Raw genomic sequence first — 14,183 nt, 5'->3', positions numbered from 1 at the left:
TTTGCTGCAAAGTAAAGCTTAAAATTTAACTCCTGCTTGGGTTTGTTTTTGTTATATTTTTGATGTTTTCGCTGATGTTTTTTTCCGCTGATAGTCAAAAATTGGCATAACAAATCGATTAATAACGCATAATATCTGGAACAAATATCTGTCCATACGGATCAGTATGTCTTTAGTCATTTAACCAGCATAACGTCCACCATCAAAGATCTGATGGGAAATTAATCACTTATCACTACGGTGAATAGATGCGGCAGCAGAGACAGATTAAATCCCCATAAACATTCACACCTGAACACAATACTAACAGAACTAAACAGTTCCAGTTTCAGTAATGAATTTGTCACTACTCTTCTCTTACGCAGCACGGCTAAAAAGATGATAAAAATGACACCAATCCTGCCATGATGCTACCCTGCCCATACACAACACTGGCTGGGGAGATGAACTCAGACTTTCCAAAACTTACTATTATTTCATGAGATGAAATTAAGCTAGGATGAAGAGAACAGAAGTGAACTCTCCTCTGTGCAATATCTACTGTAAGTAGAGTGTAACTGGAGCAGCCACAAAATGCCCCCCGTATAACTCTGATTAGGAAAAGCTCACAGACACCAAACCTGCAGCACTTTGGAGTAATTTTTATATTTTTAGCCGTGCTGCATAAGAGAAGAGTAGTAACAAATTCGTTACTTTTAATAGGGTGATGTTTGATTGGATATTATATAATTTCCATGTTTGATAGTGTCGATTTTAAAGTGGATTATACGTGCGCTGCGAAAAGGAAGTAAATAAACACGTAGCAATGCAAAGAGGACAGAGCTGCGAAATATTTAAGCAATATAAATTCAACAGTGTGATCATAATGGTTGTTGTTGCTGCTGTTTAGGTAATTGGTTCCATCGTGTTACTGAACTCAACTGTGTTCACAAAACCGAGCGTAGGGGAAGAAAAACACTCGCTAACGCGTTTGAATGAAAAGGGGCGGCGGCTTTTCTTTGAAGATAGCGATTGTGTGATGGGGGGCAATCCGTGGCAGGGGGGCGTTTTAGGGCATAACACACCTCTGAACGTCTTTTGTCTTGTAAATGATTATCTTTGTTCACCTGCCAATCCCCCAGAGCGCACACACTGTTGCTATGTCTGTTGGGGCACTTGGTTATACAAAGCACTTTAATGTATGGAACACTTACTTCCTGGTTTGTTTTATTTTAAATATTGTCTATTACCTTTTCCCGCAAAATAGACATTAAACATAAACAACATGTTATCATTGTGTTAATTATTAACATATTGGTGTCTTTTAATTAAGGACAAAAACAGACCCTGCGCTTGTGTTTAGGACTGATGCTGAAGGTTTAATCATCGATTTACAAGACAACAGTTAAAGCGTTTGTGGATGAGAGGTGTGTGTGTGTGCGCTCCTGCATTTCTCCGTTGGTTTAACACAAACATTGCGCACAGACAAGTAAGTCTGAAGTACCCCTCCCCCCGCCAAAAACACACACTCACACACACACAGCAATTAGCACAATGTCACCGTCAGTATTCTCCACTGAGGTTTCTTACCTTCCACTCCTTCTAAAGTTTGTCTTTGCTTTTTTGATGGAGTTCTTAAAACCCCCCAAAAATTTTATACTGAGAAAAAAATGATTATGGGTCACATAATCACAAACTAGCACAGATACATATGATCAAGTGTTTAACTGCTGTTTTCATATGTTTTTATAACCAGTAATAATAATAATTATAATTATTATTATCATTATTATTATTAGCCCAACTCTTTGACTATTTAAAACAACGTCGGGTCCCATTTTTTGCACATTGAAGTTGTTGGTTTAAGTAAATGTATTTTTAAATACACAAACAACCCCCCAACAATTAAAACACGCACACATGACTTTAAAAATAAAATTTATTCTTCCAAAACTAGTCAAAGGTAAAACAATAATTTGTATAAAACAGGTGAAAACATGTTTAATTTTTGCTTAAAGGTCATTAAAATACCCGGATAACACCAGCTGCTTATCAGTCTCTATCTGGTTCTTTTATATTAAAATATCAATTTTAAAAAATATTAAAGATGGAACAGTTTAAGTCTTTGTTTCCCCCCTAAAGTATTAAACGTTTTGCAATTCTATGTTTAGAATATACAGTAAACCTGACCAAACATCATTCTAAAGCTGTTGCACTGTGACGTCATCCCTGCTACAGCTCCCTCAACAGCTTGTTCAGGCTCCTCCAGTAGCTCCAAAAGGCCAACCGTCATCCGTCTGACCCCCCAATCCTCCACAGCAGAGCTCTGATTAACAGACAACAGGAGAATTTAATGAAGACAAAGATAAATAAACTTTACAGAATACCTAGTTGTAATAAATATAAAAGATATTAGTAAACCTACACCACAGAGTGTGTAAAATACTGTTTTGGGGAATTCTGGAATGTAAATAAACTGGGCTAACTTTAACCATTGAACTTTGTTAAGGTTAACCCCGGTCTGTCTGTATTATCGTCTGCATTAAATTAACCGAGAATTTACTTAATCCGCTTTTCATACTAATAAGTTAAGCGATATAACACTCCTATACATTAGTTCATTTCTGAAGCCAAACTATAACTTCCCGAATACTGAAGCCCCCCACACCTCCCCTCCCCCCACACACACACCTCCCCCTCCCCCCACTCCTTAACTGATAAACACTTCAGAGTTTTTATCCAGCTCGGTAACTAAGCGCTCGCGCTACCGCGCAAAGTCACTGCCAAATTGAGAAAAATATAAACCCCGTTATGAGCGTTTAGCTCGCTAGCTCCTGTACATCTATCCTCAGCTTGTGTCCTTCATGAACTGCATCACATTATATTCACAGATATAACCTTTAGATTAACTCTTACCCAAAGAATAAATAAATGCTGAATTTATCCAGACAACACGCGGTCAGATTCTAAAGGCATTTTTATAAAACACAAACACTCTCCATCCGGTAGTGCAGCTTTTGTAATAGGGACATTAATAGTATTTTCGAAGCTTTAGTGTCCTTTTTAGTTAAAGAGGAGTGACATTGTGAGTTTGTGACACTGACAGTAAGCTGTAATGTTAACTCCAGACTTGGTAAACAGATCATTAAGTTATCTAAAGTTACATCTGACCGCTGCTGGTGCTGCCAGTGATTTTCAAAACGGCCGATAAAAAACTAAACTGGGAAATTAACTGTAAACTAATCCCAAACAAATTTTATGAATTAAAACGCCACTTACCGCGAATAGTACATTAAGCCGCCATCTTCATCTCTAGTGCAGTTTGGCAGCATCAGTTCGGCGGGGGTGAGCGTGGGTTGTTAAAATCACGTGATTGCAACTCAGCGCAGCTAAATTGCTGGCTTGTGTTAACGTGTCCTTGAGAATGAAGCGCCATCTAGTGGTGGAACCAGCCTTTCTCGAAGGAAAAGGAGGTGTGCATAGGGCAGCCATACGCCATTCGTATGCCATTCACACGGCCGCGGCTATTGGGCGTGGCACCATCTGTATGTACTTAAAGGCAAAGATTTCTTCTTTTTTAATTATATTTTTTAAGGCTTGTGCACACTCAATTATCACACACTCGCACATTCACATGAACACATACAATATATATAGTTTTTGCTTTGCTTTTATGATTATTTGCTTATCTAACAGTTGTCAAACAATTAAATAATAATTCTGATTCATAGGTGACTTTTGAACATTCCATGCCAGACTAAATTAATAACCTTTCTTTCTTGTCTGTGGAAAACTTATCTTTAGATTAGCTCCATTAAAGTCTAAAGATAAACAGTGATGCAACAGTATACAAAGAATTTTCTAAACAATTGTTTGCTTTTTTGTGGCAACAATAATGGGAAGGCCCAAATGAATGATGGACACCTATGCAAAAACTACTGGCCGAAGTGCTGATGTGCAAATAATGTGTGGCTTCCCTTTGAATGGCGACTTTTGCATGGTACAATGAGTGCAAATTAACAAAAGTTGAATAAAAACCCTAAAGTGTTTAACAGTTAAGGAGTAGGGCTGTTTCAGCACTTGGTAAGTGATATTATCTTACACATTGCTGTGTAAGTTTGGCTTCAAAGTTGCACACTAATGGTCATGAGTGTGTTATGTCGATTAATTTACTTGAATGTAAACCACATTAGGTAAATTCCTGGCTAATTTAATGTTGTTGTTGTTTGTCTTTCAGCTACTCCGAGACAAGGGTTTGCAACCCTCCCATTTTATCTAAGCTTGGTTAATTTAATGCAGGTGATAATACAAAAAGACAGTGGTTAATGCAAACATAAAGTTCAATGGTTAACATTACCACAGGCAGTTTATTTACCTTCCAGAATTCCAAAACTGTATTTTACACACTCTGGTGGTAATAGGCTCATGAATATTTTTTATTTTCATCATAGCAAGATATTGTGTAAATTTTATTTATCTTTGTTTATACCAAATCCTCCTGTTCCCTTCAACCCACCTCTGCTGGGGAGGATTGCGTCAGAGGGGTGACGGCTGTCCTTTTGGAGCTACTGGAAAAACGTGACCAATGTTTGACACTGTGGAGAGAAAAAAAACTTTCAACTGTTTCATCTTTGCTAGCTTTTAAAAATGGATACTTTAATATAAAAGAATCAGTATTAATATAAAAGTTAGAGAGTGATAAGCAGCTGGTGTAATCCAGGTATTTTATTTCCCGTTAAGCAAAATACCACATGTATTCTATTTACCGTTAAGCAAAATACCACATGTATTCTCCTGGTTTATACAAATTACTGTTTAACTTTGACTAGTTTTTGGAGAATTTTTTTTTTTTACCTCATGTTTGTGTGTTTTAATTGTTATATAGCAGTTTTAACAATGGTTACTGTCACATAACAGCTTTATTAATAATAAAAATAATAACCACATGTACATGGTCTATTTTTGTCCTTAATTGAAATACATCAATATGTTAATAATTCACACCATGGTAACATGAGTGATGAAGGATCTAAAGAGACTATACACAGAGACTTTGATACGTTCACAATAAATTGGCCTAAACATTAATAAACATTACAGCTAGGGTCCTATTAAAAAGTGCATACTTTAGTTAATAAGCCATATTTAAAATAAAACAAACCAGAAATTAAATGTTTAATGCATCACAGTAATGTGTATTAAGTGCCCTTAAAAACATAGCTACAGTATGTGCCTGGTGGGAATTTCATTGTTCATTTTCCACTGTGCCCCCCATTGTGTTTTACTATCGTTCTCAGTACATTAAGTCTGGTGTCTGGTTTTGTACTGCTGAAGTTTAGGGTAGGGCCTCGCAGTGGTAAACAGCTTGTCCTATCATCCCGAGGTCACTGGTTCAGTTCCCGGGTGTCATGCACACTCGGAACGCGGAACTAGGACCCGGAAGTTAAGCGGTCGCGAACCAGGAAGTATAAAAGAGGTAAACAAACCATAGCACCTCGCTCAGTCATTGAGTCTCGCCGATGCTACGTCAGAATTCTCCACCAAACTGTGAGTACTCACCTTCTTGGCTTAATTACCCGATCAAGTGTGTATTTATAGGACGCGGGTTAGATTGTGTCTTTCCCTTACTCCCCATTCGTGAGGGTCCTAAGACTAAATAGCGTGATTATCCTGCCTACTCGTGTTCTTCTGCGTTTGGGTTTACCATCCACGCAACAAAGGGCTAACCGCTAAAGCTACGTCTTCTGGTCACTCCAGGTTAGTTCTTGACAGAATGACTGAGCCCTCCGCGGTGAACCCAGCGGATTACGCGCACCTCTGCGATGTGGTAGATCAGCACGCCAAACTCATCAACACGCTAACCGGAGAGATTGCTAATCTGCGCCGGGACCTCCAAGACGTCGCGGCGCCGCAACAACCCTCCCCCCTCCTTCTGATGTATTTCTGCCACTCCTGGATAAGTGGGATGGCACGGATGGGAAGTGTAATGTGTTTTTAACAGCGCTTGATTTGGTGTTTGAGTTCAATGCCACCAGGTACTCCAGCGATCGGCTACGCATCGCGCTTCTGGTCTCGTTGCTATCCGGGCAGGCAGCTGAGTGGGCCACGGCAGTTCTCCGGGCAGATACAGACACCGCGCACTCATATAATGAGTTCACCCGGCAACTCCGACTCACTTTCGAAAACATCCAGCGGGTGAGGTGGAGACCCACACCAAACTCTACCATCTGCGGCAGGGAGGATCGTCCGTGAGCCGGTACGCCGCTGAATTTTGGACCCTTGCTGAACAGACCGACTGGGGAGATGTCGCGCTCCAGACATCCTTCTACGAGGGACTGGCTCCACGCATAAAAGACGAGCTCACCGGGCGAGAGCTTCCTGCCACCCTGGAGGGGATGATCCAGCTCGCCCTCCGTATCGATCAGCGCATCCTCTCTCGCCCGAAGCCAGCCCCGAGGACCCTGCTGCCTGCACTCACCTTCTCCTACACCGCACCACGACCACCTACTGCTCTCACCCCCCCCAACTACTGGATCTGTTGGATCTCCACCTCCTGCCGTGGTTGACACCGGAGCCGGGGAACCCATGCAACTAGGACGCGCCTCCCTGACCAGGGCGGAATGCAAACGACGGTACAGAGAGGGGTTCTGTGCCTATTGTGGGTCAGCGGCACATCACAGGGCGATCTGTCCAATTCGCCCGGGAAATGCCCAGCCCAGCCCTCTCCACCTCTCCACCACGACCAGCGCCACCATCTCACGTCTCAGGTAATTCTCAAATTTGGCCACAAACGAGTTCGAAGTACGGCGTTCATCGATTCCGGTGCCGCCGGTAACTTCATTGACTCCACCTATGCCAAAGAATTGGGGATGAAGATCGAGGCATTATCCCAGCCAGTTAAAATCACTTCAGTCGACTGGCCTGTCATCCAGCCCTATCACCCACCAGACCCAACCCATCCAGCCCTATCACCCACCAGACCCAACCCACATTCATAATTGACCAACACCAAGAACAGCTCCAACTTCACCTCACCTCTATCTCATCCTCTCCCATCATCCTCGGATACCCTTGGCTGCTGCAACACGACCCCCTCATTTTCTGGAACCAGAACCGTATTCTCCAGTGGGGACCGACCTGCACTGAAATTTGCCTAAAGGGCCCCGGCTGGGACGAGGCCCCCGATGTCGACATCAATGCCATTCCGCCTGCCTATCGTGTCCTGGCTGGAGTCTTTTGTAAAAGAAGAGCTACCCACCTTCCACCTCATCGTCCTTACGATCTGGCCATAGAGCTCCAGCCGGGTTCTGTTCCCCCCCGCAGCCACCTCTACTCCCTGTCAGCTACCAAGACGCAGGCGATGGAAGAGTAAATCACCAACACTCTCCGACATGGAACCATCCGGCCCTCCTCGCCACCGGCGGCCGCAGGCTTTGTCTTTGTGAAAAAGAAAGGGGGGGACCTTCGCCCGTGTGTCGACTATCGGGGGTTAAATAAGATAACCATCAAGAACCGACACCCGTTGCCGCTCACCAACTCAGCCCTGGACGCCCTCTCTGGTGCCACCGTGTTCACTAAGTTGGACCTCCGGAACGCCTACAACTTGGTGCGCATCAGAGATGGCAATGAGTGGAAGACGGCCTTCATCACCCCCACAAGACATTATGAAAGCTTGGTCATCCCATTTGGATTATGTAACGCACCCTCGGCCTTCCAACAATTCATCAACGATGTCCTGAGAGACATGTTAGGCCGATGGGTGTTGATCTACTTGGACGATATTTTCATCTACTCCCGCACTATCACAGAACACACCCAACATGTCTGAACTGTTCTAAAGAGATTGCTCGCTCACCAACTGTACTGTAAGTTGGAAAAATGTGCTTTTCACCAGCACTCCACCACGTTCCTGGGTTTTGTCATCTCGCCCCAGGGTGTGGCCATGGACCCGCAGAAGCTAGAGGCTGTGCGTCATTGGCCCCTACCCAGGACGCTTAAACAGCTTCAACGGTTTCTCAAGTTTGCGAACTTCTATCGTCGCTTCATCTGGGGCTACAGTACAGTTGCAGCACCACTGACTAATTTGACCAGGCCCGCAACTCACCCCTTCCAACTCACTCCGTCCACCACCTCGGTATTCAGAGAACTCTGCCATCGCTTCATCACCGCACCTATTCTTCTTCATCCAGATGCCAACCAACCGTTCGTTGTGGAGGTGGACGTGTCGGATGTGGGCGCCGGCGCTGTTCTCTCTCAGCGAGGTTCAGACCAGAAGCTACACCTATGTGGCTTCTTCTCCAAGAAATTTAATCCCAGTCAGCAGCGATACGGGGTAGGGGACCGCGAGCTGTTGGGCATAAAGTGAGCCATTCGTCGTCTGAACGGATCACCAGAACCTCATCACCATCCGGAACCTCAAGCAACTTAATCCACGACAGGCACGGTGGGCATTATTCTTCGAACAGTTCAACTTTCATCTGTCATAGCGCCCTTCGTCAAAGAACACCAAGGCGGACTCCCGGGAAACCGAAGAACCTTGCAGTTCGTGAAACGGGCGTTCTGGTGGCCCCTCCATGAAGAAGGACATCGAGGAGTTCGTTCAGGCGTGCCCGCTGTGCGCCAGGGCTAAGGATACCAACCGACCAAACCCCGGAGAGCTCCAACCTCTTCCCGTTCCTTGACGGCCCTGGACACACATCGCCTTGGATTTTATCACGGGCCTGCCGGTCTCCGAAGGGAAGAACACCATCCTCACGATCGTCGACCGGTTCTCCAAAGCAGTTCACCTCCCATCAGCTAAGGACACCAAAGAGCTGATATTGGAACACGTAGTCCGTCTGCATGGGTTCCCCAAAGACATAGTCTCGGACAGAGGGCCCCAGTTCACTGCCTGGTTCTGGAAGGCCTTCTGCCGTCTGATTAACTCCACCACTAGTCTGTCCTCCAGATACCACCCCCGTACCGCATCAATCTACAGATCAACCCTGTCATCTACCGGCTCCAGCTGCCTGCGGCGCTCCGGATCCATCCAGTATTCCATATTTCGCAACTAAAACCCTTCACCACTTTACCTATGGTTCCACCCACCCCCCCTGCTCCTCCTCCCCAAATCATTGACGGCGGTCCCGCCTACACCGTGCGATGGATCCTTGATTCGGGCCCTCGGGGCAGAGGCACCCAGTACCTGGTCGATTGGGAAGGCTACGGCCCTGAGGAGCGATCTTGGGTTCCAGCACGGTTCATTGTCGACCCCGAGCTACCGTCACAGGGTATCCTCCACCTTAAGACCGTCTGGAGCCGATCCTGGACAGGGGGGTACTGTCATGCACACTCGGAACGCGACCAGCACTAGGACCCTACGACTGTGAGTACTCACCTTCTTGGCTTAATTTCCTGATCAAGTGTGTATTTATAGGATGCGGGTTAGATTGTGTCTTTCCCTTACTCCCCATTCGTGAGAGTCCTTAGACTAAATAGTGTGATTATCCTGCCTACTCGTGTTCTTCCGCGTTTGGGTTTACCATTCACACAACAAAGGGCTAACCGCTAAAGCTACGTCTTCTGGTCACTCCAGGTTAGTTCTTGACACCGGGTAAGGCTGTAACTCCCCGCAGTGGAGGTCTAGAGCTCCGCTGCTGCCGCTGGTTCACAAGTGCCAAAGGAGAAGGGTTGGGTGTTGGGCTAGCAACTTACCCCAGAAAAAAACAAGCGCTATGGAAACAGCTAATATGCTGATAAGATGACTTTTCTCATTAGCATTTTTAAAAGGAATCTCAAAGTTTCAAAGTTCAATTTGTTCTGCAATCTGTTTACAGTGTTGGCTGATTTTGTGATGATTGAGACTCATGGGTTTAATTTACATAATAACAACAATTATTATTATTATTATTAGTAGTAGTGGTAGTAGTAGTAATCCACAGGCTTTAGTTACCTTAGAAAAATCACAGTATAAGCTCTAGCTCTTTCTCTCTCTCTCACTCACTCACTCACTCACACACAAAGCAAATTAAACCAAATGAAATTGGGGGAAAAAATATAAGCAAAATAAGGGTCTTGAATACATGGATTCTTTGTATCTCAGTGTGCAGAATCACTGTAGGAATCTTCAACATAAGTAAGACATAAGAATAATTTCTTTTTTCCTCAGAATGACAGTTGCCACAACGTCATCCACCACACTTTGGTTTTCAGGCTGCTCCAATACTGTCCCACTTCCATCACTCAAAAAATCCTGGTTACTTGCCAGTGACCTTTTTCATTCAGGCTTATAACTTTCCCCTCTTAGGATTGTCTTGGGGATATTTGGGCCTTTTCAAGATTTCCTCATACTTGCCTGCAGCTGCCTTCATGGACCGAGCAAAATGTGTCTTAGACTCATACAGATGTGGCCATTAAGACTGTGCGTGTTTTCCCGCGAGACGCCGCAATTTAGCGCGTGGCGTGCCGCGACTTGCCGTAAGCAACATTCGGGAATTTAAATAAATACATATATTAGGTCATATTAGTAAAACAAAGAAACAAAGGAAAGAACATAAAGACAAACAACATATACATCTATAAAGACAATATTTTAAAAGGAATGGCAATAAAACTGAACAGGTAAGCTGAAATAAAATCAGTAGCAGCATTAGCTCACTCTAGTAAACTAGTTACTTATTTTAATTATTATGCTGAGAAACATTATTTTGAATTAGTATTGACTACCATAATAATTACCAGCACGAGTTAATGCTGCTACTAATTTTATTCAGTTTGTTTACCTTTTTTTTTTTACTTGGTTCTGGTACAGTAGATCAGGGGAGACGTGTTGGTCATCATTAGCAGGCACTGGTTCATTATCACTGATGAGTGGTACGTCTTACAATGCATCAAGATGATACCCACGAAATGCAAAATGTTCATGATAACTCACAAAAAAAGGCCAATCTGTCCTTTTCTTATAAAGTGTTTAGGTGAAATTCCACCCATACAAGGGTGACAAATATGCAAAGAAAAAAATCAGAAAGAAAAAAATACTTTTTTATGGCACTGCACATGTAGTCAGATTGTTCCACTGGGATTAAACTGTGCCAGGTGGAGTTCAAAATCATACTAACTACACTGATATGAATAACTTTAAATGATGAATGCTTTTTAACACCCTTTTGACTCAATAAGAGACAATGCAAAGAATATTTTTTAACGGCATGTAAATGATACATTTTGGCAGTATTCTCTTGCATCTTTTGAAATACATAAATAAATAAAAATTCACAATACTGACAAAATGTCTCATTTTGCTGTTAAACTGTTTATGAGCCTCCTGGGTCTCTGTAAGACTTGTGCTACTGGACACTGAAAATATTATAGTTTTATATGTTGTTTGTCTTATTATTCTTTCCTTTGTTTTACAAATATGACCCAATATATGTTCGGTGAAACTTTGTTTTATGTTTTTGTATTGTTATATTTTTATACTATTAAGTAGTTTTAAAAATTAATCTCCACTTTATTGAGCCAATGTATTATGATGTGGGATATGGTGGGCTGCTGAAACCAGCCTCACTGTCCCTAACCTGTTGTAAGCATAATCTGTTCTTTTGAAGCATTTCACAGCATTTACCTCTAAAGCTTTTTTTTATTTTCGCGTAACCTTTTTTTCTTTCACCTTTTCATTCATGGAATTTATTAATAATTTGCTCAGAAAATTCGCTGCATCTAGAAAGGATCAATATCTAAAAATTTTAAGATGCCCACGTGTGTGGACAAAGAATACAAAAGTGTATAATCTTTAATAAAGTTAGCCTAATACTATATTGTTTCCAATGCTGAAGCAAACATGATTTTGTTTTAGTCTATTTTTTGAATACAACGCAACAGCGCGCTCCGAGGTGAAGCGCATCCACACAGTTACTGCCGGGAGGGAGCCTCGCCCGGGTAGCAATTCAGTGTAGAACCGCCACTGCCTATTCTCCACCACATCACGTACTTCCCGGACCTCGGACTAAACTCCGCGCCTTGCTTTTATAATGTGGAGCAAGCCCGAGATCATATTAACGTTAATTATCGCCAGCCGAAACGAATAGGTGGCTCCGTCCCTTTGCCGCCTATTCAGGGAGCCTACGGAGTGAGCGAGTAGCGATAGTAGATTTGGGCGCACACCCATCACAGGTGTACGCCGTGACAGATCATTATAAGTTTCTTTAATAGTAAATAATAACCCCCGTTGCGCTGTACACCGCTGGCAAAACCTTATGAAGCACAAATTAAACATTAAACGAATTTGCAAAACTTTATGCATGCGGTTAAGCACTGATTCTACGTTACAGTAGGAAAGTAAAGAGGAGCAGTGGCGGACTGGCCATCTGGAGCACCGGGAGTTTTCCCCGGTGGGCCACTGGTCAATGTGGGGCAGCCCAGTCAGTATGCAACTATATGTATATTTTTAAAAAATGACGGAAACCATAATATTGCATCTCTTTTCTACGCATATGGATGCACAATATTTGTAAAACAAAGAAAAAAGGAAAGAACAATAAGACAAACAACATATAAAACTACGTATAAAGACAATATTTTCAGTGTAGTAGCACCAGTCTCACAGAGACCCAGGAGGCTTATAAACAGTTTTACAGCAAAATGAAAAACATTTTCGCAGTATTGTGATTGTGATTTTTTTAAATTTATTTATTTCAAAAGATGCAAAACAATACTGCTAAAATATATCATTTACAGGCTGTTAGAAAATATTCTGTGCATTGTGTCTTACAGAGTCACAAGGGTGCTAAAAAGCATTCATCGTTTAAAGTTATTCATATCAGTGTAAAGTTAGTATGATTTTAAAAGTGCTATAACTCCACCAGGCACAGTTTCATCCCAGTGGAACTATCTGACCACATGTGAAGTGCCATGAAAAAGTATTTGCCCCTTCCTATTTTTTTTTCTTTGCATATTTGTCACACTTGTATAGGTGGAATTTCACCTAAACACTTTAGGTGAAAACGTATAGGTTAATATGTATAGGTGAGAACAGCTGATTCACACTTGGGAAGAGTGAATAATTTGCATTAGAATGTTGTCTGGCATTGTAAAGCACACACAGTGACACTAAAAGAACAATAGGATTAATAGGAATAGGAGGCACTAAAGAGGAGGATTTTAATTTAGACTATAAAAAAATTAACCTGCGTCTATTTTTAGGCGTGCCAGCTGCCACTTTTTACTGCCACTGTAAACCAACAAACCCCAAGTATTTTATAGTGCTGGTTGCAAGCCGGGAATCATTAGCAAGGATAGCTTATCATCCGTGCCTAATTCCGCAGCCCTGCTTCTTCGCATATCTGAAGAGGAGGCCAAAAAAAAACTATTGTCCTCAAAAATGTAACAGATGAGGACTCAGATTAATGTGCAAAAACTATATAATAAAACTATAAAAGACTACATAGCCTTTATAAGACTTAACTTTTACTTAAGCGCACTCACAATAACAAAAAAAACTTTGTGATTTTGTAAATGTTTGAAAGTAAAGAAGGTGCGCGGTTTGGTATTGTTTTTGGTGAACTTGAGCGTGTTAGAAAATTAACGCAAACGTTTTTTTAAATGGTCAGAGTCAGTCTGCTTGCTGTTTTCCCGACGCGTTCATAAATATTAGTCTACTTCTGCCGGTGCGGTCTGAAAAACTTTATGCATGCGGCTGAGCGCTGATTAAAACTATGTAGTAAATTAAAGAGAGGGATCACAATGCCGAATCGAAGTCCTGAGCCCAAACCTCATTTAAAATAAATTAACAAATATTATAAGTAAAAAAACAATAGCCCACATTTAGAAACCGTTTATAAATTCTTTCCGACATGAGTTGGCCCGGTGTTATGCGCAGAGTGTGGGGAGATTTCCTGAAGCTCCGAAATCGCTGGGGCATTTTTTCTAAATAGATGCTATCTTTAATAACTGATGGAGGTTTTAAGCTGTATATACACGCATTTTTGAGGGGTTAAAAATTAATTAATAAGTCCGAGAAGACCTACATGAAAGGTGAGAAGTAAGTAACTGAGCGCGCTGTCGCGTTGTATATACTGTACAACACACGTTTATCAACCTTTTTATAAAAACGCTGCCTTCTGTAAAGTGAAAGTACTTTACAAAAGACAAACAGCTTTATCTCAGTCATAAATTCACAATTACATCACATTCCAGCTATTATTTCTAGCCGTGGTTAAATAATGGAT

General features: G+C 42.2%; 1 protein-coding gene across 1 annotated transcript in view; it reads right to left on the bottom strand.

Moving 5' to 3' along the window:
- Positions 1–219: 219 nt before the first annotated feature.
- mrpl42 (mitochondrial ribosomal protein L42) overlaps positions 220–14,183 on the bottom strand; it is a 152,276-nt gene continuing 138,312 nt past the window's right edge. The window contains exon 6 of the mRNA XM_053508317.1: positions 220–229. The gene's annotated coding sequence lies outside the window, so the exon portion shown is untranslated. The remainder of the gene's footprint in view (positions 230–14,183) is intronic.

This window comes from Clarias gariepinus, chromosome 12 (assembly GCF_024256425.1).
Source record: "Clarias gariepinus isolate MV-2021 ecotype Netherlands chromosome 12, CGAR_prim_01v2, whole genome shotgun sequence".
Lineage (NCBI taxonomy): Eukaryota > Metazoa > Chordata > Actinopteri > Siluriformes > Clariidae > Clarias > Clarias gariepinus.
Note: the sequence above shows the minus strand (reverse complement) of the source record. Positions and strands in the feature narration are given on the sequence as shown.